The sequence below is a fragment of the Hyla sarda genome, unplaced genomic scaffold, assembly GCF_029499605.1.
Source record: "Hyla sarda isolate aHylSar1 unplaced genomic scaffold, aHylSar1.hap1 scaffold_1147, whole genome shotgun sequence".
NCBI classification, from domain to species: domain Eukaryota; kingdom Metazoa; phylum Chordata; class Amphibia; order Anura; family Hylidae; genus Hyla; species Hyla sarda.
In genome coordinates, this window is record NW_026607768.1 from 21527 (window position 1) to 44281 (window position 22755).

At 46.9% G+C, this 22755-nt stretch overlaps 9 non-coding genes and 2 pseudogenes across 9 annotated transcripts; all 11 read left to right on the forward strand.

Annotated features, from left to right (window-relative positions):
* The first annotated feature begins 755 nt into the window (after positions 1–755).
* LOC130302013 (U2 spliceosomal RNA) lies at positions 756–946 on the forward strand. The gene has a single exon (XR_008852339.1). It is a non-coding gene; the product is annotated as a U2 spliceosomal RNA (small nuclear RNA).
* A 2087-nt stretch (positions 947–3033) lies between these two features.
* Positions 3034–3224, forward strand: LOC130302014 (U2 spliceosomal RNA). Its single transcript, XR_008852340.1, has one exon. It is a non-coding gene; the product is annotated as a U2 spliceosomal RNA (small nuclear RNA).
* A 2094-nt stretch (positions 3225–5318) lies between these two features.
* Positions 5319–5509, forward strand: LOC130302015 (U2 spliceosomal RNA). Its single transcript, XR_008852341.1, has one exon. It is a non-coding gene; the product is annotated as a U2 spliceosomal RNA (small nuclear RNA).
* Positions 5510–7604: 2095 nt separating this feature from the next.
* Positions 7605–7795, forward strand: LOC130302016 (U2 spliceosomal RNA). Its single transcript, XR_008852342.1, has one exon. It is a non-coding gene; the product is annotated as a U2 spliceosomal RNA (small nuclear RNA).
* Positions 7796–9876: 2081 nt separating this feature from the next.
* On the forward strand, positions 9877–10036 carry LOC130302051 (U2 spliceosomal RNA; annotated as a pseudogene).
* Positions 10037–10719: 683 nt separating this feature from the next.
* Positions 10720–10906, forward strand: LOC130302047 (U2 spliceosomal RNA). The gene has a single exon (XR_008852369.1). It is a non-coding gene; the product is annotated as a U2 spliceosomal RNA (small nuclear RNA).
* A 2092-nt stretch (positions 10907–12998) lies between these two features.
* On the forward strand, positions 12999–13189 carry LOC130302017 (U2 spliceosomal RNA). The gene has a single exon (XR_008852343.1). It is a non-coding gene; the product is annotated as a U2 spliceosomal RNA (small nuclear RNA).
* Positions 13190–15282: 2093 nt separating this feature from the next.
* On the forward strand, positions 15283–15473 carry LOC130302018 (U2 spliceosomal RNA). The gene has a single exon (XR_008852344.1). It is a non-coding gene; the product is annotated as a U2 spliceosomal RNA (small nuclear RNA).
* Positions 15474–17565: 2092 nt separating this feature from the next.
* Positions 17566–17756, forward strand: LOC130302019 (U2 spliceosomal RNA). Its single transcript, XR_008852345.1, has one exon. It is a non-coding gene; the product is annotated as a U2 spliceosomal RNA (small nuclear RNA).
* A 2092-nt stretch (positions 17757–19848) lies between these two features.
* On the forward strand, positions 19849–20039 carry LOC130302021 (U2 spliceosomal RNA). Its single transcript, XR_008852347.1, has one exon. It is a non-coding gene; the product is annotated as a U2 spliceosomal RNA (small nuclear RNA).
* Positions 20040–22127: 2088 nt separating this feature from the next.
* On the forward strand, positions 22128–22287 carry LOC130302052 (U2 spliceosomal RNA; annotated as a pseudogene).
* The last annotated feature ends 468 nt before the right edge of the window (positions 22288–22755 follow it).

A 22755-nucleotide genomic window follows, 5' to 3' on the forward strand; every position in this document is an offset into this window, starting at 1 on the left:
ACTAGGTGTAAACAACATCTCTCCTTTGCTGTGTATGTGACTATGGAGCTGTTTGGTGATGTCGTCTATTACGGCCTTCATAGAAGCAACAGGAGATTGTTGCATCCATCTTGAACCCTCAGAACTACAGTGCTATGATGTCACTCACTTCCACAGGCCTTGCAGAGTGTAAACAACAACAACCCAGCTTTGTTGTGTATGTAACCAAAGGGATTTGTGATGTCACCTAGAACCTTCACAGCAGCGACAGCTTTATGAGGAGCATCAGCACTGCTCTGCCTGAGCAGAACCATCACCGCCATAGGTTGTCAAATAACCCGGATTTAACCCACACAGGTAAGTCCAATGGGGTGCAGGCATGTCCTCTATGCTTACAGCTTCCCGTGGGTGTTGGTTTGATACCGTTTGGGGACAGCCAAGGAGGCATCTGCAGGCAACAAAGGTAGGTGTGTGCTTGTGTGTGTGTTTCCTATGCAGATCCTAAGCCCAGTGTCACATGCAAGTAGGAGGAGTAAGAAGGGTTCCTGGCAAATCCGGGTTATGGATTGCATTTAAAAAGGCCCCGTGGGAGTGCAATGGGCCCCTGTCTTGCTGCTTAGCAATAATGGTATGGGTTTAGGTTCTGCTGTGTGTACTGGTGGTTGACTGCCCCCCAGCCCAGAGTGTGCATGGAAAATTGTCTGGCAGCCTCCCTGACAGCAAGCAGTGATAGTGCCCATGAAGGGGACCTTGTTGGGCCCGCCCCTTTCACGGTTATCGCTTCTCGGCCTTTTGGCTAAGATCAAGTGTAGTATCTGTTCTTATCAGTTTAATATCTGATACGTCCCCTATCTGGGGACCATATATTAAATGGATTTTTGAGAACGGGGGCCGATTTCGAAGCTTGCTTCCGTCGCCCTATGCATTGACCCGATATGGCAGTATCTTCGGGTACAGTGCACCACCCCCTTACAGGGTTAAAAAGAAAGATTCCTACTTTCATTGCTACCTGCTTGCTGGCTAGCCAGCTAGCCAGCCCTGTGGGCCTTGCTGCTGCTGCTGCAGCCAAAAAACAAAAGGTGGTGCTGCTGCTGCTTCTGCTGCTTCTGCTTCTGCTTGTGTCTGGCCCCTGTTGGAGCGTCCAGGCACAGGACTTCTGCTGCTGCTGACTAAATGGCCTCCTTAATTGGATCATTTGAGTAGCCAGCACACCTGTGCAGGTAGGGCATGACATGATAGGCAGCTGCCTTGATAGCGGGTGGGTGCTGAATGTTCCTAATTGACAAAATAAGATTAATGCTTATGAAGAAATATAAAATCTCATCCCTTCCCCAATATCGCGCCACACCCCTACCCCTTAATTCCCTGGTTGAACGTGATGGACATATGTCTTTTTTCGACCGTACTAACTATGTAACTATGTAACATAACATGGGGGGGGGGGTCTCCTGGCTGTTCACACAGGTGTGTCATTGCTGTACATTGACCATGCATTGCTTCTGTGGTATTGCAAAGGCAAAGACAAATGCTTCCAGCCATCCATTGCACTAATGGATTGGTCATCAGCTGGCTGTCTATGTCCCGCATCAATATAGACCAAAGTACAGAGGGTTAGGCTATGCTATTGTGCACCTACCTGATGCATCAGAAGGTGCGAGGCCCTTGCTAAATTCTGTGCACAGACTTTGAGATCTATGCTTTAGACTGTATCTAAACCTGCTCCAACATGGACTGACATTCTGGCCTACTTTCAGCCGATGCGACTTGTCTGTCGCTGAACAGTCGCTTTTTATGTATTCAGCACCTATGTATAATGTTGTAAAAATGCTCTAGAAGCTAAAGTCGCAGAAATGTCACACATATTTGGCCTGCAACTTTCTGTGCGACAAATTCAGACAGGAAAAATCAGTATAAATCCTTAGAAAATTATCCCCCAGTGTCTCCATCTGCTGGCGGTATTGAATAAGCATTGCTGCACTGATGGGGTATGCATTAGACGAAAAAAAAGAAGAAAAAGAAGAATAATACGCCCAGAAAAGAGGCGAAAAGGAGAAAAACGTAAAAAAACGTGAAAAAAAAGTAAGAGGAAGAGAAGGGAAAAAAAGGTGGAAATGGGTTTAAAAGTGATTTCGGCGGAGAAATATATATATATATATATATATATATATATATATATATATATGCGCACACACACACATAGATATAAACGTATTCTCCGTTGAGATATTGCAGCCGCTGCTGTGTCCAGGCCCAGGAGCCTTAGCACTGTGCTGTGATGTCACTCAATACCACTGACATCACTAGGTGTAAACAACATCTCTCCTTTGCGGTGTATGTGACTATGGAGCTGTTTGGTGATGTCGTCTATTACGGCCTTCATAGAAGCAACAGGAGATTGTTGCATCCATCTTGAACCCTCAGAACTACAGTGCTATGATGTCACTCACTTCCACAGGCCTTGCAGAGTGTAAACAACAACAACCCAGCTTTGTTGTGTATGTAACCAAAGGGATTTGTGATGTCACCTAGAACCTTCACAGCAGCGACAGCTTTATGAGGAGCATCAGCACTGCTCTGCCTGAGCAGAACCATCACCGCCATAGGTTGTCAAATAACCCGGATTTAACCCACACAGGTAAGTCCAATGGGGTGCAGGCATGTCCTCTATGCTTACAGCTTCCCGTGGGTGTTGGTTTGATACCGTTTGGGGACAGCCAAGGAGGCATCTGCAGGCAACAAAGGTAGGTGTGTGCTTGTGTGTGTGTTTCCTATGCAGATCCTAAGCCCAGTGTCACATGCAAGTAGGAGGAGTAAGAAGGGTTCCTGGCAAATCCGGGTTATGGATTGCATTTAAAAAGGCCCCGTGGGAGTGCAATGGGCCCCTGTCTTGCTGCTTAGCAATAATGGTATGGGTTTAGGTTCTGCTGTGTGTACTGGTGGTTGACTGCCCCCCAGCCCAGAGTGTGCATGGAAAATTGTCTGGCAGCCTCCCTGACAGCAAGCAGTGATAGTGCCCATGAAGGGGACCTTGTTGGGCCCGCCCCTTTCACGGTTATCGCTTCTCGGCCTTTTGGCTAAGATCAAGTGTAGTATCTGTTCTTATCAGTTTAATATCTGATACGTCCCCTATCTGGGGACCATATATTAAATGGATTTTTGAGAACGGGGGCCGATTTCGAAGCTTGCTTCCGTCGCCCTATGCATTGACCCGATATGGCAGTATCTTCGGGTACAGTGCACCACCCCCTTACAGGGTTAAAAAGAAAGATTCCTACTTTCATTGCTACCTGCTTGCTGGCTAGCCAGCTAGCCAGCCCTGTGGGCCTTGCTGCTGCAGCCAAAAAACAAAAGGTGGTGCTGCTGCTGCTGCTTCTGCTGCTTCTGCTTCTGCTTGTGTCTGGCCCCTGTTGGAGCGTCCAGGCACAGGACTTCTGCTGCTGCTGACTAAATGGCCTCCTTAATTGGATCATTTGAGTAGCCAGCACACCTGTGCAGGTAGGGCATGACATGATAGGCAGCTGCCTTGATAGCGGGTGGGTGCTGAATGTTCCTAATTGACAAAATAAGATTAATGCTTATGAAGAAATATAAAATCTCATCCCTTCCCCAATATCGCGCCACACCCCTACCCCTTAATTCCCTGGTTGAACGTGATGGACATATGTCTTTTTTCGACTGTACTAACTATGTAACTATGTAACATAACATGGGGGGGGGGGGGGGGGTCTCCTGGCTGTTCACACAGGTGTGTCATTGCTGTACATTGACCATGCATTGCTTCTGTGGTATTGCAAAGGCAAAGACAAATGCTTCCAGCCATCCATTGCACTAATGGATTGGTCATCAGCTGGCTGTCTATGTCCCGCATCAATATAGACCAAAGTACAGAGGGTTAGGCTATGCTATTGTGCACCTACCTGATGCATCAGAAGGTGCGAGGCCCTTGCTAAATTCTGTGCACAGACTTTGAGATCTATGCTTTAGACTGTATCTAAACCTGCTCCAACATGGACTGACATTCTGGCCTACTTTCAGCCGATGCGACTTGTCTGTCGCTGAACAGTCGCTTTTTATGTATTCAGCACCTATGTATAATGTTGTAAAAATGCTCTAGAAGCTAAAGTCGCAGAAATGTCACACATATTTGGCCTGCAACTTTCTGTGCGACAAATTCAGACAGGAAAAATCAGTATAAATCCTTAGAAAATTATCCCCCAGTGTCTCCATCTGCTGGCGGTATTGAATAAGCATTGCTGCACTGATGGGGTATGCATTAGACGAAAAAAAAGAAGAAAAAGAAGAATAATACGCCCAGAAAAGAGGCGAAAAGGAGAAAAACGTAAAAAAACGTGAAAAAAAAGTAAGAGGAAGAGAAGGGAAAAAAAGGTGGAAATGGGTTTAAAAGTGATTTCGGCGGAGAAATATATATATATATATATATATATATATATATATATATATATATATGCGCACACACACACATAGATATAAACGTATTCTCCGTTGAGATATTGCAGCCGCTGCTGTGTCCAGGCCCAGGAGCCTTAGCACTGTGCTGTGATGTCACTCAATACCACTGACATCACTAGGTGTAAACAACATCTCTCCTTTGCTGTGTATGTGACTATGGAGCTGTTTGGTGATGTCGTCTATTACGGCCTTCATAGAAGCAACAGGAGATTGTTGCATCCATCTTGAACCCTCAGAACTACAGTGCTATGATGTCACTCACTTCCACAGGCCTTGCAGAGTGTAAACAACAACAACCCAGCTTTGTTGTGTATGTAACCAAAGGGATTTGTGATGTCACCTAGAACCTTCACAGCAGCGACAGCTTTATGAGGAGCATCAGCACTGCTCTGCCTGAGCAGAACCATCACCGCCATAGGTTGTCAAATAACCCGGATTTAACCCACACAGGTAAGTCCAATGGGGTGCAGGCATGTCCTCTATGCTTACAGCTTCCCGTGGGTGTTGGTTTGATACCGTTTGGGGACAGCCAAGGAGGCATCTGCAGGCAACAAAGGTAGGTGTGTGCTTGTGTGTGTGTTTCCTATGCAGATCCTAAGCCCAGTGTCACATGCAAGTAGGAGGAGTAAGAAGGGTTCCTGGCAAATCCGGGTTATGGATTGCATTTAAAAAGGCCCCGTGGGAGTGCAATGGGCCCCTGTCTTGCTGCTTAGCAATAATGGTATGGGTTTAGGTTCTGCTGTGTGTACTGGTGGTTGACTGCCCCCCAGCCCAGAGTGTGCATGGAAAATTGTCTGGCAGCCTCCCTGACAGCAAGCAGTGATAGTGCCCATGAAGGGGACCTTGTTGGGCCCGCCCCTTTCACGGTTATCGCTTCTCGGCCTTTTGGCTAAGATCAAGTGTAGTATCTGTTCTTATCAGTTTAATATCTGATACGTCCCCTATCTGGGGACCATATATTAAATGGATTTTTGAGAACGGGGGCCGATTTCGAAGCTTGCTTCCGTCGCCCTATGCATTGACCCGATATGGCAGTATCTTCGGGTACAGTGCACCACCCCCTTACAGGGTTAAAAAGAAAGATTCCTACTTTCATTGCTACCTGCTTGCTGGCTAGCCAGCTAGCCAGCCCTGTGGGCCTTGCTGCTGCTGCAGCCAAAAAACAAAAGGTGGTGCTGCTGCTGCTTCTGCTGCTTCTGCTTCTGCTTGTGTCTGGCCCCTGTTGGAGCGTCCAGGCACAGGACTTCTGCTGCTGCTGACTAAATGGCCTCCTTAATTGGATCATTTGAGTAGCCAGCACACCTGTGCAGGTAGGGCATGACATGATAGGCAGCTGCCTTGATAGCGGGTGGGTGCTGAATGTTCCTAATTGACAAAATAAGATTAATGCTTATGAAGAAATATAAAATCTCATCCCTTCCCCAATATCGCGCCACACCCCTACCCCTTAATTCCCTGGTTGAACGTGATGGACATATGTCTTTTTTCGACCGTACTAACTATGTAACTATGTAACATAACATGGGGGGGGGGGGGGGGGGTCTCCTGGCTGTTCACACAGGTGTGTCATTGCTGTACATTGACCATGCATTGCTTCTGTGGTATTGCAAAGGCAAAGACAAATGCTTCCAGCCATCCATTGCACTAATGGATTGGTCATCAGCTGGCTGTCTATGTCCCGCATCAATATAGACCAAAGTACAGAGGGTTAGGCTATGCTATTGTGCACCTACCTGATGCATCAGAAGGTGCGAGGCCCTTGCTAAATTCTGTGCACAGACTTTGAGATCTATGCTTTAGACTGTATCTAAACCTGCTCCAACATGGACTGACATTCTGGCCTACTTTCAGCCGATGCGACTTGTCTGTCGCTGAACAGTCGCTTTTTATGTATTCAGCACCTATGTATAATGTTGTAAAAATGCTCTAGAAGCTAAAGTCGCAGAAATGTCACACATATTTGGCCTGCAACTTTCTGTGCGACAAATTCAGACAGGAAAAATCAGTATAAATCCTTAGAAAATTATCCCCCAGTGTCTCCATCTGCTGGCGGTATTGAATAAGCATTGCTGCACTGATGGGGTATGCATTAGACGAAAAAAAAGAAGAAAAAGAAGAATAATACGCCCAGAAAAGAGGCGAAAAGGAGAAAAACGTAAAAAAACGTGAAAAAAAAGTAAGAGGAAGAGAAGGGAAAAAAAGGTGGAAATGGGTTTAAAAGTGATTTCGGCGGAGAAATATATATATATATATATATATATATATATATATATATATATATATGCGCACACACACACATAGATATAAACGTATTCTCCGTTGAGATATTGCAGCCGCTGCTGTGTCCAGGCCCAGGAGCCTTAGCACTGTGCTGTGATGTCACTCAATACCACTGACATCACTAGGTGTAAACAACATCTCTCCTTTGCTGTGTATGTGACTATGGAGCTGTTTGGTGATGTCGTCTATTACGGCCTTCATAGAAGCAACAGGAGATTGTTGCATCCATCTTGAACCCTCAGAACTACAGTGCTATGATGTCACTCACTTCCACAGGCCTTGCAGAGTGTAAACAACAACAACCCAGCTTTGTTGTGTATGTAACCAAAGGGATTTGTGATGTCACCTAGAACCTTCACAGCAGCGACAGCTTTATGAGGAGCATCAGCACTGCTCTGCCTGAGCAGAACCATCACCGCCATAGGTTGTCAAATAACCCGGATTTAACCCACACAGGTAAGTCCAATGGGGTGCAGGCATGTCCTCTATGCTTACAGCTTCCCGTGGGTGTTGGTTTGATACCGTTTGGGGACAGCCAAGGAGGCATCTGCAGGCAACAAAGGTAGGTGTGTGCTTGTGTGTGTGTTTCCTATGCAGATCCTAAGCCCAGTGTCACATGCAAGTAGGAGGAGTAAGAAGGGTTCCTGGCAAATCCGGGTTATGGATTGCATTTAAAAAGGCCCCGTGGGAGTGCAATGGGCCCCTGTCTTGCTGCTTAGCAATAATGGTATGGGTTTAGGTTCTGCTGTGTGTACTGGTGGTTGACTGCCCCCCAGCCCAGAGTGTGCATGGAAAATTGTCTGGCAGCCTCCCTGACAGCAAGCAGTGATAGTGCCCATGAAGGGGACCTTGTTGGGCCCGCCCCTTTCACGGTTATCGCTTCTCGGCCTTTTGGCTAAGATCAAGTGTAGTATCTGTTCTTATCAGTTTAATATCTGATACGTCCCCTATCTGGGGACCATATATTAAATGGATTTTTGAGAACGGGGGCCGATTTCGAAGCTTGCTTCCGTCGCCCTATGCATTGACCCGATATGGCAGTATCTTCGGGTACAGTGCACCACCCCCTTACAGGGTTAAAAAGAAAGATTCCTACTTTCATTGCTACCTGCTTGCTGGCTAGCCAGCTAGCCAGCCCTGTGGGCCTTGCTGCTGCTGCAGCCAAAAAACAAAAGGTGGTGCTTCTGCTGCTTCTGCTTCTGCTTGTGTCTGGCCCCTGTTGGAGCGTCCAGGCACAGGACTTCTGCTGCTGCTGACTAAATGGCCTCCTTAATTGGATCATTTGAGTAGCCAGCACACCTGTGCAGGTAGGGCATGACATGATAGGCAGCTGCCTTGATAGCGGGTGGGTGCTGAATGTTCCTAATTGACAAAATAAGATTAATGCTTATGAAGAAATATAAAATCTCATCCCTTCCCCAATATCGCGCCACACCCCTACCCCTTAATTCCCTGGTTGAACGTGATGGACATATGTCTTTTTTCGACCGTACTAACTATGTAACTATGTAACATAACATGGGGGGGGGGGGGTCTCCTGGCTGTTCACACAGGTGTGTCATTGCTGTACATTGACCATGCATTGCTTCTGTGGTATTGCAAAGGCAAAGACAAATGCTTCCAGCCATCCATTGCACTAATGGATTGGTCATCAGCTGGCTGTCTATGTCCCGCATCAATATAGACCAAAGTACAGAGGGTTAGGCTATGCTATTGTGCACCTACCTGATGCATCAGAAGGTGCGAGGCCCTTGCTAAATTCTGTGCACAGACTTTGAGATCTATGCTTTAGACTGTATCTAAACCTGCTCCAACATGGACTGACATTCTGGCCTACTTTCAGCCGATGCGACTTGTCTGTCGCTGAACAGTCGCTTTTTATGTATTCAGCACCTATGTATAATGTTGTAAAAATGCTCTAGAAGCTAAAGTCGCAGAAATGTCACACATATTTGGCCTGCAACTTTCTGTGCGACAAATTCAGACAGGAAAAATCAGTATAAATCCTTAGAAAATTATCCCCCAGTGTCTCCATCTGCTGGCGGTATTGAATAAGCATTGCTGCACTGATGGGGTATGCATTAGACGAAAAAAAAGAAGAAAAAGAAGAATAATACGCCCAGAAAAGAGGCGAAAAGGAGAAAAACGTAAAAAAACGTGAAAAAAAAGTAAGAGGAAGAGAAGGGAAAAAAAGGTGGAAATGGGTTTAAAAGTGATTTCGGCGGAGAAATATATATATATATATATATATATATATATATATATATATATATATGCGCACACACACACATAGATATAAACGTATTCTCCGTTGAGATATTGCAGTCGCTGCTGTGTCCAGGCCCAGGAGCCTTAGCACTGTGCTGTGATGTCACTCAATACCACTGACATCACTAGGTGTAAACAACATCTCTCCTTTGCTGTGTATGTGACTATGGAGCTGTTTGGTGATGTCGTCTATTACGGCCTTCATAGAAGCAACAGGAGATTGTTGCATCCATCTTGAACCCTCAGAACTACAGTGCTATGATGTCACTCACTTCCACAGGCCTTGCAGAGTGTAAACAACAACAACCCAGCTTTGTTGTGTATGTAACCAAAGGGATTTGTGATGTCACCTAGAACCTTCACAGCAGCGACAGCTTTATGAGGAGCATCAGCACTGCTCTGCCTGAGCAGAACCATCACCGCCATAGGTTGTCAAATAACCCGGATTTAACCCACACAGGTAAGTCCAATGGGGTGCAGGCATGTCCTCTATGCTTACAGCTTCCCGTGGGTGTTGGTTTGATACCGTTTGGGGACAGCCAAGGAGGCATCTGCAGGCAACAAAGGTAGGTGTGTGCTTGTGTGTGTGTTTCCTATGCAGATCCTAAGCCCAGTGTCACATGCAAGTAGGAGGAGTAAGAAGGGTTCCTGGCAAATCCGGGTTATGGATTGCATTTAAAAAGGCCCCGTGGGAGTGCAATGGGCCCCTGTCTTGCTGCTTAGCAATAATGGTATGGGTTTAGGTTCTGCTGTGTGTACTGGTGGTTGACTGCCCCCCAGCCCAGAGTGTGCATGGAAAATTGTCTGGCAGCCTCCCTGACAGCAAGCAGTGATAGTGCCCATGAAGGGGACCTTGTTGGGCCCGCCCCTTTCACGGTTATCGCTTCTCGGCCTTTTGGCTAAGATCAAGTGTAGTATCTGTTCTTATCAGTTTTCATGCTGGTGGGGATGGGTGCTGCATGGAGGATGCAGGTGTACCAGGGCTTTCCGGGGCTGGTTCTGAGGAATCAGCTCGACGGCTGCCCCGATGTGACCTGTTCCCTCCGGGTCTCGCCATGAGGCTGAGAGGGTCTAGAGCCGAGGTACTTTTGTGCCTCGGGGAGTGGTGACCCCGAGGTGCCGAAACTCACTGGGAGAATAGGCTCACTGAGTTGAAGCACGGGCACCATAATCTCTTCACCTTGTGGCACTCACCTCTTGATTCCCGGCCTTCTGGCTAGGATCAGAGAAATTTTTATAGATCCGGCCGGATGTCCGGGCAGTATATCTGCACACATTCACTTATTTATTTATTTTTTGTCTCACTGTGTCACTTTTTGCGTGTTGTGTGTTCACAGGATTTGTCAGGATGCGGTAGCCCTTCTGGGTGTCCCTCCTGGCGGTCTAGGGGAGGTGTGTGTGGCCATTAGGTTCCGCACCTCCCTGCAAACACCCCGGGTACTCCTGCTTCGCAGGGTACCTACCGTAATCGGCTCTGCGGGCAGATACCTTGGCTAACGCCAAGGGGGATGCCGGGAGCATTTGTGGTCTCCTAGTAGCTTCGGCGAAAAGGGACATCGAACCTGGAACCTCGCAGGTACCTTTTGGTCCGGAGGCGAAGGGTAAGGTTTGTTGGGGGGCCTCTCTCCTATCGGAGAAGGGCTTGCGATAGACCGCATCCTTTGTGCACGTTTTTTTAGTGTAACACGTTTGCACTTTTTCTTGCACTTTGGGTGAATCGAAAGCACGTTCCTCGGCTTTAGATAGAAAAAAAAAATCTGTTCTTATCAGTTTAATATCTGATACGTCCCCTATCTGGGGACCATATATTAAATGGATTTTTGAGAACGGGGGCCGATTTCGAAGCTTGCTTCCGTCGCCCTATGCATTGACCCGATATGGCAGTATCTTCGGGTACAGTGCACCACCCCCTTACAGGGTTAAAAAGAAAGATTCCTACTTTCATTGCTACCTGCTTGCTGGCTAGCCAGCTAGCCAGCCCTGTGGGCCTTGCTGCTGCTGCAGCCAAAAAACAAAAGGTGGTGCTGCTGCTGCTTCTGCTGCTTCTGCTTCTGCTTGTGTCTGGCCCCTGTTGGAGCGTCCAGGCACAGGACTTCTGCTGCTGCTGACTAAATGGCCTCCTTAATTGGATCATTTGAGTAGCCAGCACACCTGTGCAGGTAGGGCATGACATGATAGGCAGCTGCCTTGATAGCGGGTGGGTGCTGAATGTTCCTAATTGACAAAATAAGATTAATGCTTATGAAGAAATATAAAATCTCATCCCTTCCCCAATATCGCGCCACACCCCTACCCCTTAATTCCCTGGTTGAACGTGATGGACATATGTCTTTTTTCGACCGTACTAACTATGTAACTATGTAACATAACATGGGGGGGGGGGGGGGGGGGGGTCTCCTGGCTGTTCACACAGGTGTGTCATTGCTGTACATTGACCATGCATTGCTTCTGTGGTATTGCAAAGGCAAAGACAAATGCTTCCAGCCATCCATTGCACTAATGGATTGGTCATCAGCTGGCTGTCTATGTCCCGCATCAATATAGACCAAAGTACAGAGGGTTAGGCTATGCTATTGTGCACCTACCTGATGCATCAGAAGGTGCGAGGCCCTTGCTAAATTCTGTGCACAGACTTTGAGATCTATGCTTTAGACTGTATCTAAGCCTGCTCCAACATGGACTGACATTCTGGCCTACTTTCAGCCGATGCGACTTGTCTGTCGCTGAACAGTCGCTTTTTATGTATTCAGCACCTATGTATAATGTTGTAAAAATGCTCTAGAAGCTAAAGTCGCAGAAATGTCACACATATTTGGCCTGCAACTTTCTGTGCGACAAATTCAGACAGGAAAAATCAGTATAAATCCTTAGAAAATTATCCCCCAGTGTCTCCATCTGCTGGCGGTATTGAATAAGCATTGCTGCACTGATGGGGTATGCATTAGACGAAAAAAAAGAAGAAAAAGAAGAATAATACGCCCAGAAAAGAGGCGAAAAGGAGAAAAACGTAAAAAAACGTGAAAAAAAAGTAAGAGGAAGAGAAGGGAAAAAAAGGTGGAAATGGGTTTAAAAGTGATTTCGGCGGAGAAATATATATATATATATATATATATATATATATATATATATGCGCACACACACACATAGATATAAACGTATTCTCCGTTGAGATATTGCAGCCGCTGCTGTGTCCAGGCCCAGGAGCCTTAGCACTGTGCTGTGATGTCACTCAATACCACTGACATCACTAGGTGTAAACAACATCTCTCCTTTGCTGTGTATGTGACTATGGAGCTGTTTGGTGATGTCGTCTATTACGGCCTTCATAGAAGCAACAGGAGATTGTTGCATCCATCTTGAACCCTCAGAACTACAGTGCTATGATGTCACTCACTTCCACAGGCCTTGCAGAGTGTAAACAACAACAACCCAGCTTTGTTGTGTATGTAACCAAAGGGATTTGTGATGTCACCTAGAACCTTCACAGCAGCGACAGCTTTATGAGGAGCATCAGCACTGCTCTGCCTGAGCAGAACCATCACCGCCATAGGTTGTCAAATAACCCGGATTTAACCCACACAGGTAAGTCCAATGGGGTGCAGGCATGTCCTCTATGCTTACAGCTTCCCGTGGGTGTTGGTTTGATACCGTTTGGGGACAGCCAAGGAGGCATCTGCAGTCAACAAAGGTAGGTGTGTGCTTGTGTGTGTGTTTCCTATGCAGATCCTAAGCCCAGTGTCACATGCAAGTAGGAGGAGTAAGAAGGGTTCCTGGCAAATCCGGGTTATGGATTGCATTTAAAAAGGCCCCGTGGGAGTGCAATGGGCCCCTGTCTTGCTGCTTAGCAATAATGGTATGGGTTTAGGTTCTGCTGTGTGTACTGGTGGTTGACTGCCCCCCAGCCCAGAGTGTGCATGGAAAATTGTCTGGCAGCCTCCCTGACAGCAAGCAGTGATAGTGCCCATGAAGGGGACCTTGTTGGGCCCGCCCCTTTCACGGTTATCGCTTCTCGGCCTTTTGGCTAAGATCAAGTGTAGTATCTGTTCTTATCAGTTTAATATCTGATACGTCCCCTATCTGGGGACCATATATTAAATGGATTTTTGAGAACGGGGGCCGATTTCGAAGCTTGCTTCCGTCGCCCTATGCATTGACCCGATATGGCAGTATCTTCGGGTACAGTGCACCACCCCCTTACAGGGTTAAAAAGAAAGATTCCTACTTTCATTGCTACCTGCTTGCTGGCTAGCCAGCTAGCCAGCCCTGTGGGCCTTGCTGCTGCTGCAGCCAAAAAACAAAAGGTGGTGCTGCTGCTGCTTCTGCTGCTTCTGCTTCTGCTTGTGTCTGGCCCCTGTTGGAGCGTCCAGGCACAGGACTTCTGCTGCTGCTGACTAAATGGCCTCCTTAATTGGATCATTTGAGTAGCCAGCACACCTGTGCAGGTAGGGCATGACATGATAGGCAGCTGCCTTGATAGCGGGTGGGTGCTGAATGTTCCTAATTGACAAAATAAGATTAATGCTTATGAAGAAATATAAAATCTCATCCCTTCCCCAATATCGCGCCACACCCCTACCCCTTAATTCCCTGGTTGAACGTGATGGACATATGTCTTTTTTCGACCGTACTAACTATGTAACTATGTAACATAACATGGGGGGGGGGGGGGGGGGTCTCCTGGCTGTTCACACAGGTGTGTCATTGCTGTACATTGACCATGCATTGCTTCTGTGGTATTGCAAAGGCAAAGACAAATGCTTCCAGCCATCCATTGCACTAATGGATTGGTCATCAGCTGGCTGTCTATGTCCCGCATCAATATAGACCAAAGTACAGAGGGTTAGGCTATGCTATTGTGCACCTACCTGATGCATCAGAAGGTGCGAGGCCCTTGCTAAATTCTGTGCACAGACTTTGAGATCTATGCTTTAGACTGTATCTAAACCTGCTCCAACATGGACTGACATTCTGGCCTACTTTCAGCCGATGCGACTTGTCTGTCGCTGAACAGTCGCTTTTTATGTATTCAGCACCTATGTATAATGTTGTAAAAATGCTCTAGAAGCTAAAGTCGCAGAAATGTCACACATATTTGGCCTGCAACTTTCTGTGCGACAAATTCAGACAGGAAAAATCAGTATAAATCCTTAGAAAATTATCCCCCAGTGTCTCCATCTGCTGGCGGTATTGAATAAGCATTGCTGCACTGATGGGGTATGCATTAGACGAAAAAAAAGAAGAAAAAGAAGAATAATACGCCCAGAAAAGAGGCGAAAAGGAGAAAAACGTAAAAAAACGTGAAAAAAAAGTAAGAGGAAGAGAAGGGAAAAAAAGGTGGAAATGGGTTTAAAAGTGATTTCGGCGGAGAAATATATATATATATATATATATATATATATATATATATATATATGCGCACACACACACATAGATATAAACGTATTCTCCGTTGAGATATTGCAGCCGCTGCTGTGTCCAGGCCCAGGAGCCTTAGCACTGTGCTGTGATGTCACTCAATACCACTGACATCACTAGGTGTAAACAACATCTCTCCTTTGCTGTGTATGTGACTATGGAGCTGTTTGGTGATGTCGTCTATTACGGCCTTCATAGAAGCAACAGGAGATTGTTGCATCCATCTTGAACCCTCAGAACTACAGTGCTATGATGTCACTCACTTCCACAGGCCTTGCAGAGTGTAAACAACAACAACCCAGCTTTGTTGTGTATGTAACCAAAGGGATTTGTGATGTCACCTAGAACCTTCACAGCAGCGACAGCTTTATGAGGAGCATCAGCACTGCTCTGCCTGAGCAGAACCATCACCGCCATAGGTTGTCAAATAACCCGGATTTAACCCACACAGGTAAGTCCAATGGGGTGCAGGCATGTCCTCTATGCTTACAGCTTCCCGTGGGTGTTGGTTTGATACCGTTTGGGGACAGCCAAGGAGGCATCTGCAGGCAACAAAGGTAGGTGTGTGCTTGTGTGTGTGTTTCCTATGCAGATCCTAAGCCCAGTGTCACATGCAAGTAGGAGGAGTAAGAAGGGTTCCTGGCAAATCCGGGTTATGGATTGCATTTAAAAAGGCCCCGTGGGAGTGCAATGGGCCCCTGTCTTGCTGCTTAGCAATAATGGTATGGGTTTAGGTTCTGCTGTGTGTACTGGTGGTTGACTGCCCCCCAGCCCAGAGTGTGCATGGAAAATTGTCTGGCAGCCTCCCTGACAGCAAGCAGTGATAGTGCCCATGAAGGGGACCTTGTTGGGCCCGCCCCTTTCACGGTTATCGCTTCTCGGCCTTTTGGCTAAGATCAAGTGTAGTATCTGTTCTTATCAGTTTAATATCTGATACGTCCCCTATCTGGGGACCATATATTAAATGGATTTTTGAGAACGGGGGCCGATTTCGAAGCTTGCTTCCGTCGCCCTATGCATTGACCCGATATGGCAGTATCTTCGGGTACAGTGCACCACCCCCTTACAGGGTTAAAAAGAAAGATTCCTACTTTCATTGCTACCTGCTTGCTGGCTAGCCAGCTAGCCAGCCCTGTGGGCCTTGCTGCTGCTGCAGCCAAAAAACAAAAGGTGGTGCTGCTGCTGCTTCTGCTGCTTCTGCTTCTGCTTGTGTCTGGCCCCTGTTGGAGCGTCCAGGCACAGGACTTCTGCTGCTGCTGACTAAATGGCCTCCTTAATTGGATCATTTGAGTAGCCAGCACACCTGTGCAGGTAGGGCATGACATGATAGGCAGCTGCCTTGATAGCGGGTGGGTGCTGAATGTTCCTAATTGACAAAATAAGATTAATGCTTATGAAGAAATATAAAATCTCATCCCTTCCCCAATATCGCGCCACACCCCTACCCCTTAATTCCCTGGTTGAACGTGATGGACATATGTCTTTTTTCGACCGTACTAACTATGTAACTATGTAACATAACATGGGGGGGGGGGGGGGGGTCTCCTGGCTGTTCACACAGGTGTGTCATTGCTGTACATTGACCATGCATTGCTTCTGTGGTATTGCAAAGGCAAAGACAAATGCTTCCAGCCATCCATTGCACTAATGGATTGGTCATCAGCTGGCTGTCTATGTCCCGCATCAATATAGACCAAAGTACAGAGGGTTAGGCTATGCTATTGTGCACCTACCTGATGCATCAGAAGGTGCGAGGCCCTTGCTAAATTCTGTGCACAGACTTTGAGATCTATGCTTTAGACTGTATCTAAACCTGCTCCAACATGGACTGACATTCTGGCCTACTTTCAGCCGATGCGACTTGTCTGTCGCTGAACAGTCGCTTTTTATGTATTCAGCACCTATGTATAATGTTGTAAAAATGCTCTAGAAGCTAAAGTCGCAGAAATGTCACACATATTTGGCCTGCAACTTTCTGTGCGACAAATTCAGACAGGAAAAATCAGTATAAATCCTTAGAAAATTATCCCCCAGTGTCTCCATCTGCTGGCGGTATTGAATAAGCATTGCTGCACTGATGGGGTATGCATTAGACGAAAAAAAAGAAGAAAAAGAAGAATAATACGCCCAGAAAAGAGGCGAAAAGGAGAAAAACGTAAAAAAACGTGAAAAAAAAGTAAGAGGAAGAGAAGGGAAAAAAAGGTGGAAATGGGTTTAAAAGTGATTTCGGCGGAGAAATATATATATATATATATATATATATATATATATATATATATATGCGCACACACACACATAGATATAAACGTATTCTCCGTTGAGATATTGCAGCCGCTGCTGTGTCCAGGCCCAGGAGCCTTAGCACTGTGCTGTGATGTCACTCAATACCACTGACATCACTAGGTGTAAACAACATCTCTCCTTTGCTGTGTATGTGACTATGGAGCTGTTTGGTGATGTCGTCTATTACGGCCTTCATAGAAGCAACAGGAGATTGTTGCATCCATCTTGAACCCTCAGAACTACAGTGCTATGATGTCACTCACTTCCACAGGCCTTGCAGAGTGTAAACAACAACAACCCAGCTTTGTTGTGTATGTAACCAAAGGGATTTGTGATGTCACCTAGAACCTTCACAGCAGCGACAGCTTTATGAGGAGCATCAGCACTGCTCTGCCTGAGCAGAACCATCACCGCCATAGGTTGTCAAATAACCCGGATTTAACCCACACAGGTAAGTCCAATGGGGTGCAGGCATGTCCTCTATGCTTACAGCTTCCCGTGGGTGTTGGTTTGATACCGTTTGGGGACAGCCAAGGAGGCATCTGCAGGCAACAAAGGTAGGTGTGTGCTTGTGTGTGTGTTTCCTATGCAGATCCTAAGCCCAGTGTCACATGCAAGTAGGAGGAGTAAGAAGGGTTCCTGGCAAATCCGGGTTATGGATTGCATTTAAAAAGGCCCCGTGGGAGTGCAATGGGCCCCTGTCTTGCTGCTTAGCAATAATGGTATGGGTTTAGGTTCTGCTGTGTGTACTGGTGGTTGACTGCCCCCCAGCCCAGAGTGTGCATGGAAAATTGTCTGGCAGCCTCCCTGACAGCAAGCAGTGATAGTGCCCATGAAGGGGACCTTGTTGGGCCCGCCCCTTTCACGGTTATCGCTTCTCGGCCTTTTGGCTAAGATCAAGTGTAGTATCTGTTCTTATCAGTTTAATATCTGATACGTCCCCTATCTGGGGACCATATATTAAATGGATTTTTGAGAACGGGGGCCGATTTCGAAGCTTGCTTCCGTCGCCCTATGCATTGACCCGATATGGCAGTATCTTCGGGTACAGTGCACCACCCCCTTACAGGGTTAAAAAGAAAGATTCCTACTTTCATTGCTACCTGCTTGCTGGCTAGCCAGCTAGCCAGCCCTGTGGGCCTTGCTGCTGCTGCAGCCAAAAAACAAAAGGTGGTGCTGCTGCTGCTTCTGCTGCTTCTGCTTCTGCTTGTGTCTGGCCCCTGTTGGAGCGTCCAGGCACAGGACTTCTGCTGCTGCTGACTAAATGGCCTCCTTAATTGGATCATTTGAGTAGCCAGCACACCTGTGCAGGTAGGGCATGACATGATAGGCAGCTGCCTTGATAGCGGGTGGGTGCTGAATGTTCCTAATTGACAAAATAAGATTAATGCTTATGAAGAAATATAAAATCTCATCCCTTCCCCAATATCGCGCCACACCCCTACCCCTTAATTCCCTGGTTGAACGTGATGGACATATGTCTTTTTTCGACCGTACTAACTATGTAACTATGTAACATAACATGGGGGGGGGGGGGGGGGTCTCCTGGCTGTTCACACAGGTGTGTCATTGCTGTACATTGACCATGCATTGCTTCTGTGGTATTGCAAAGGCAAAGACAAATGCTTCCAGCCATCCATTGCACTAATGGATTGGTCATCAGCTGGCTGTCTATGTCCCGCATCAATATAGACCAAAGTACAGAGGGTTAGGCTATGCTATTGTGCACCTACCTGATGCATCAGAAGGTGCGAGGCCCTTGCTAAATTCTGTGCACAGACTTTGAGATCTATGCTTTAGACTGTATCTAAACCTGCTCCAACATGGACTGACATTCTGGCCTACTTTCAGCCGATGCGACTTGTCTGTCGCTGAACAGTCGCTTTTTATGTATTCAGCACCTATGTATAATGTTGTAAAAATGCTCTAGAAGCTAAAGTCGCAGAAATGTCACACATATTTGGCCTGCAACTTTCTGTGCGACAAATTCAGACAGGAAAAATCAGTATAAATCCTTAGAAAATTATCCCCCAGTGTCTCCATCTGCTGGCGGTATTGAATAAGCATTGCTGCACTGATGGGGTATGCATTAGACGAAAAAAAAGAAGAAAAAGAAGAATAATACGCCCAGAAAAGAGGCGAAAAGGAGAAAAACGTAAAAAAACGTGAAAAAAAAGTAAGAGGAAGAGAAGGGAAAAAAAGGTGGAAATGGGTTTAAAAGTGATTTCGGCGGAGAAATATATATATATATATATATATATATATATATATATATATATATGCGCACACACACACATAGATATAAACGTATTCTCCGTTGAGATATTGCAGCCGCTGCTGTGTCCAGGCCCAGGAGCCTTAGCACTGTGCTGTGATGTCACTCAATACCACTGACATCACTAGGTGTAAACAACATCTCTCCTTTGCTGTGTATGTGACTATGGAGCTGTTTGGTGATGTCGTCTATTACGGCCTTCATAGAAGCAACAGGAGATTGTTGCATCCATCTTGAACCCTCAGAACTACAGTGCTATGATGTCACTCACTTCCACAGGCCTTGCAGAGTGTAAACAACAACAACCCAGCTTTGTTGTGTATGTAACCAAAGGGATTTGTGATGTCACCTAGAACCTTCACAGCAGCGACAGCTTTATGAGGAGCATCAGCACTGCTCTGCCTGAGCAGAACCATCACCGCCATAGGTTGTCAAATAACCCGGATTTAACCCACACAGGTAAGTCCAATGGGGTGCAGGCATGTCCTCTATGCTTACAGCTTCCCGTGGGTGTTGGTTTGATACCGTTTGGGGACAGCCAAGGAGGCATCTGCAGGCAACAAAGGTAGGTGTGTGCTTGTGTGTGTGTTTCCTATGCAGATCCTAAGCCCAGTGTCACATGCAAGTAGGAGGAGTAAGAAGGGTTCCTGGCAAATCCGGGTTATGGATTGCATTTAAAAAGGCCCCGTGGGAGTGCAATGGGCCCCTGTCTTGCTGCTTAGCAATAATGGTATGGGTTTAGGTTCTGCTGTGTGTACTGGTGGTTGACTGCCCCCCAGCCCAGAGTGTGCATGGAAAATTGTCTGGCAGCCTCCCTGACAGCAAGCAGTGATAGTGCCCATGAAGGGGACCTTGTTGGGCCCGCCCCTTTCACGGTTATCGCTTCTCGGCCTTTTGGCTAAGATCAAGTGTAGTATCTGTTCTTATCAGTTTAATATCTGATACGTCCCCTATCTGGGGACCATATATTAAATGGATTTTTGAGAACGGGGGCCGATTTCGAAGCTTGCTTCCGTCGCCCTATGCATTGACCCGATATGGCAGTATCTTCGGGTACAGTGCACCACCCCCTTACAGGGTTAAAAAGAAAGATTCCTACTTTCATTGCTACCTGCTTGCTGGCTAGCCAGCTAGCCAGCCCTGTGGGCCTTGCTGCTGCTGCAGCCAAAAAACAAAAGGTGGTGCTGCTGCTGCTTCTGCTGCTTCTGCTTCTGCTTGTGTCTGGCCCCTGTTGGAGCGTCCAGGCACAGGACTTCTGCTGCTGCTGACTAAATGGCCTCCTTAATTGGATCATTTGAGTAGCCAGCACACCTGTGCAGGTAGGGCATGACATGATAGGCAGCTGCCTTGATAGCGGGTGGGTGCTGAATGTTCCTAATTGACAAAATAAGATTAATGCTTATGAAGAAATATAAAATCTCATCCCTTCCCCAATATCGCGCCACACCCCTACCCCTTAATTCCCTGGTTGAACGTGATGGACATATGTCTTTTTTCGACCGTACTAACTATGTAACTATGTAACATAACATGGGGGGGGGGGGGGGGGTCTCCTGGCTGTTCACACAGGTGTGTCATTGCTGTACATTGACCATGCATTGCTTCTGTGGTATTGCAAAGGCAAAGACAAATGCTTCCAGCCATCCATTGCACTAATGGATTGGTCATCAGCTGGCTGTCTATGTCCCGCATCAATATAGACCAAAGTACAGAGGGTTAGGCTATGCTATTGTGCACCTACCTGATGCATCAGAAGGTGCGAGGCCCTTGCTAAATTCTGTGCACAGACTTTGAGATCTATGCTTTAGACTGTATCTAAACCTGCTCCAACATGGACTGACATTCTGGCCTACTTTCAGCCGATGCGACTTGTCTGTCGCTGAACAGTCGCTTTTTATGTATTCAGCACCTATGTATAATGTTGTAAAAATGCTCTAGAAGCTAAAGTCGCAGAAATGTCACACATATTTGGCCTGCAACTTTCTGTGCGACAAATTCAGACAGGAAAAATCAGTATAAATCCTTAGAAAATTATCCCCCAGTGTCTCCATCTGCTGGCGGTATTGAATAAGCATTGCTGCACTGATGGGGTATGCATTAGACGAAAAAAAAGAAGAAAAAGAAGAATAATACGCCCAGAAAAGAGGCGAAAAGGAGAAAAACGTAAAAAAACGTGAAAAAAAAGTAAGAGGAAGAGAAGGGAAAAAAAGGTGGAAATGGGTTTAAAAGTGATTTCGGCGGAGAAATATATATATATATATATATATATATATATATATATATATGCGCACACACACACATAGATATAAACGTATTCTCCGTTGAGATATTGCAGCCGCTGCTGTGTCCAGGCCCAGGAGCCTTAGCACTGTGCTGTGATGTCACTCAATACCACTGACATCACTAGGTGTAAACAACATCTCTCCTTTGCTGTGTATGTGACTATGGAGCTGTTTGGTGATGTCGTCTATTACGGCCTTCATAGAAGCAACAGGAGATTGTTGCATCCATCTTGAACCCTCAGAACTACAGTGCTATGATGTCACTCACTTCCACAGGCCTTGCAGAGTGTAAACAACAACAACCCAGCTTTGTTGTGTATGTAACCAAAGGGATTTGTGATGTCACCTAGAACCTTCACAGCAGCGACAGCTTTATGAGGAGCATCAGCACTGCTCTGCCTGAGCAGAACCATCACCGCCATAGGTTGTCAAATAACCCGGATTTAACCCACACAGGTAAGTCCAATGGGGTGCAGGCATGTCCTCTATGCTTACAGCTTCCCGTGGGTGTTGGTTTGATACCGTTTGGGGACAGCCAAGGAGGCATCTGCAGGCAACAAAGGTAGGTGTGTGCTTGTGTGTGTGTTTCCTATGCAGATCCTAAGCCCAGTGTCACATGCAAGTAGGAGGAGTAAGAAGGGTTCCTGGCAAATCCGGGTTATGGATTGCATTTAAAAAGGCCCCGTGGGAGTGCAATGGGCCCCTGTCTTGCTGCTTAGCAATAATGGTATGGGTTTAGGTTCTGCTGTGTGTACTGGTGGTTGACTGCCCCCCAGCCCAGAGTGTGCATGGAAAATTGTCTGGCAGCCTCCCTGACAGCAAGCAGTGATAGTGCCCATGAAGGGGACCTTGTTGGGCCCGCCCCTTTCACGGTTATCGCTTCTCGGCCTTTTGGCTAAGATCAAGTGTAGTATCTGTTCTTATCAGTTTTCATGCTGGTGGGGATGGGTGCTGCATGGAGGATGCAGGTGTACCAGGGCTTTCCGGGGCTGGTTCTGAGGAATCAGCTCGACGGCTGCCCCGATGTGACCTGTTCCCTCCGGGTCTCGCCATGAGGCTGAGAGGGTCTAGAGCCGAGGTACTTTTGTGCCTCGGGGAGTGGTGACCCCGAGGTGCCGAAACTCACTGGGAGAATAGGCTCACTGAGTTGAAGCACGGGCACCATAATCTCTTCACCTTGTGGCACTCACCTCTTGATTCCCGGCCTTCTGGCTAGGATCAGAGAAATTTTTATAGATCCGGCCGGATGTCCGGGCAGTATATCTGCACACATTCACTTATTTATTTCCTTTTTGTCTCACTGTGTCACCTTTTGCGTGTTGTGTGTTCACAGGATTTGTCAGGATGCGGTAGCCCTTCTGGGTGTCCCTCCTGGCGGTCTAGGGGAGGTGTGTGTGGCCATTAGGTTCCGCACCTCCCTGCAAACACCCCGGGTACTCCTGCTTTGGCAGGGTACCTACCGTAATCGGCTCTGCGGGCAGATACCTTGGCCAACGCCAAGGG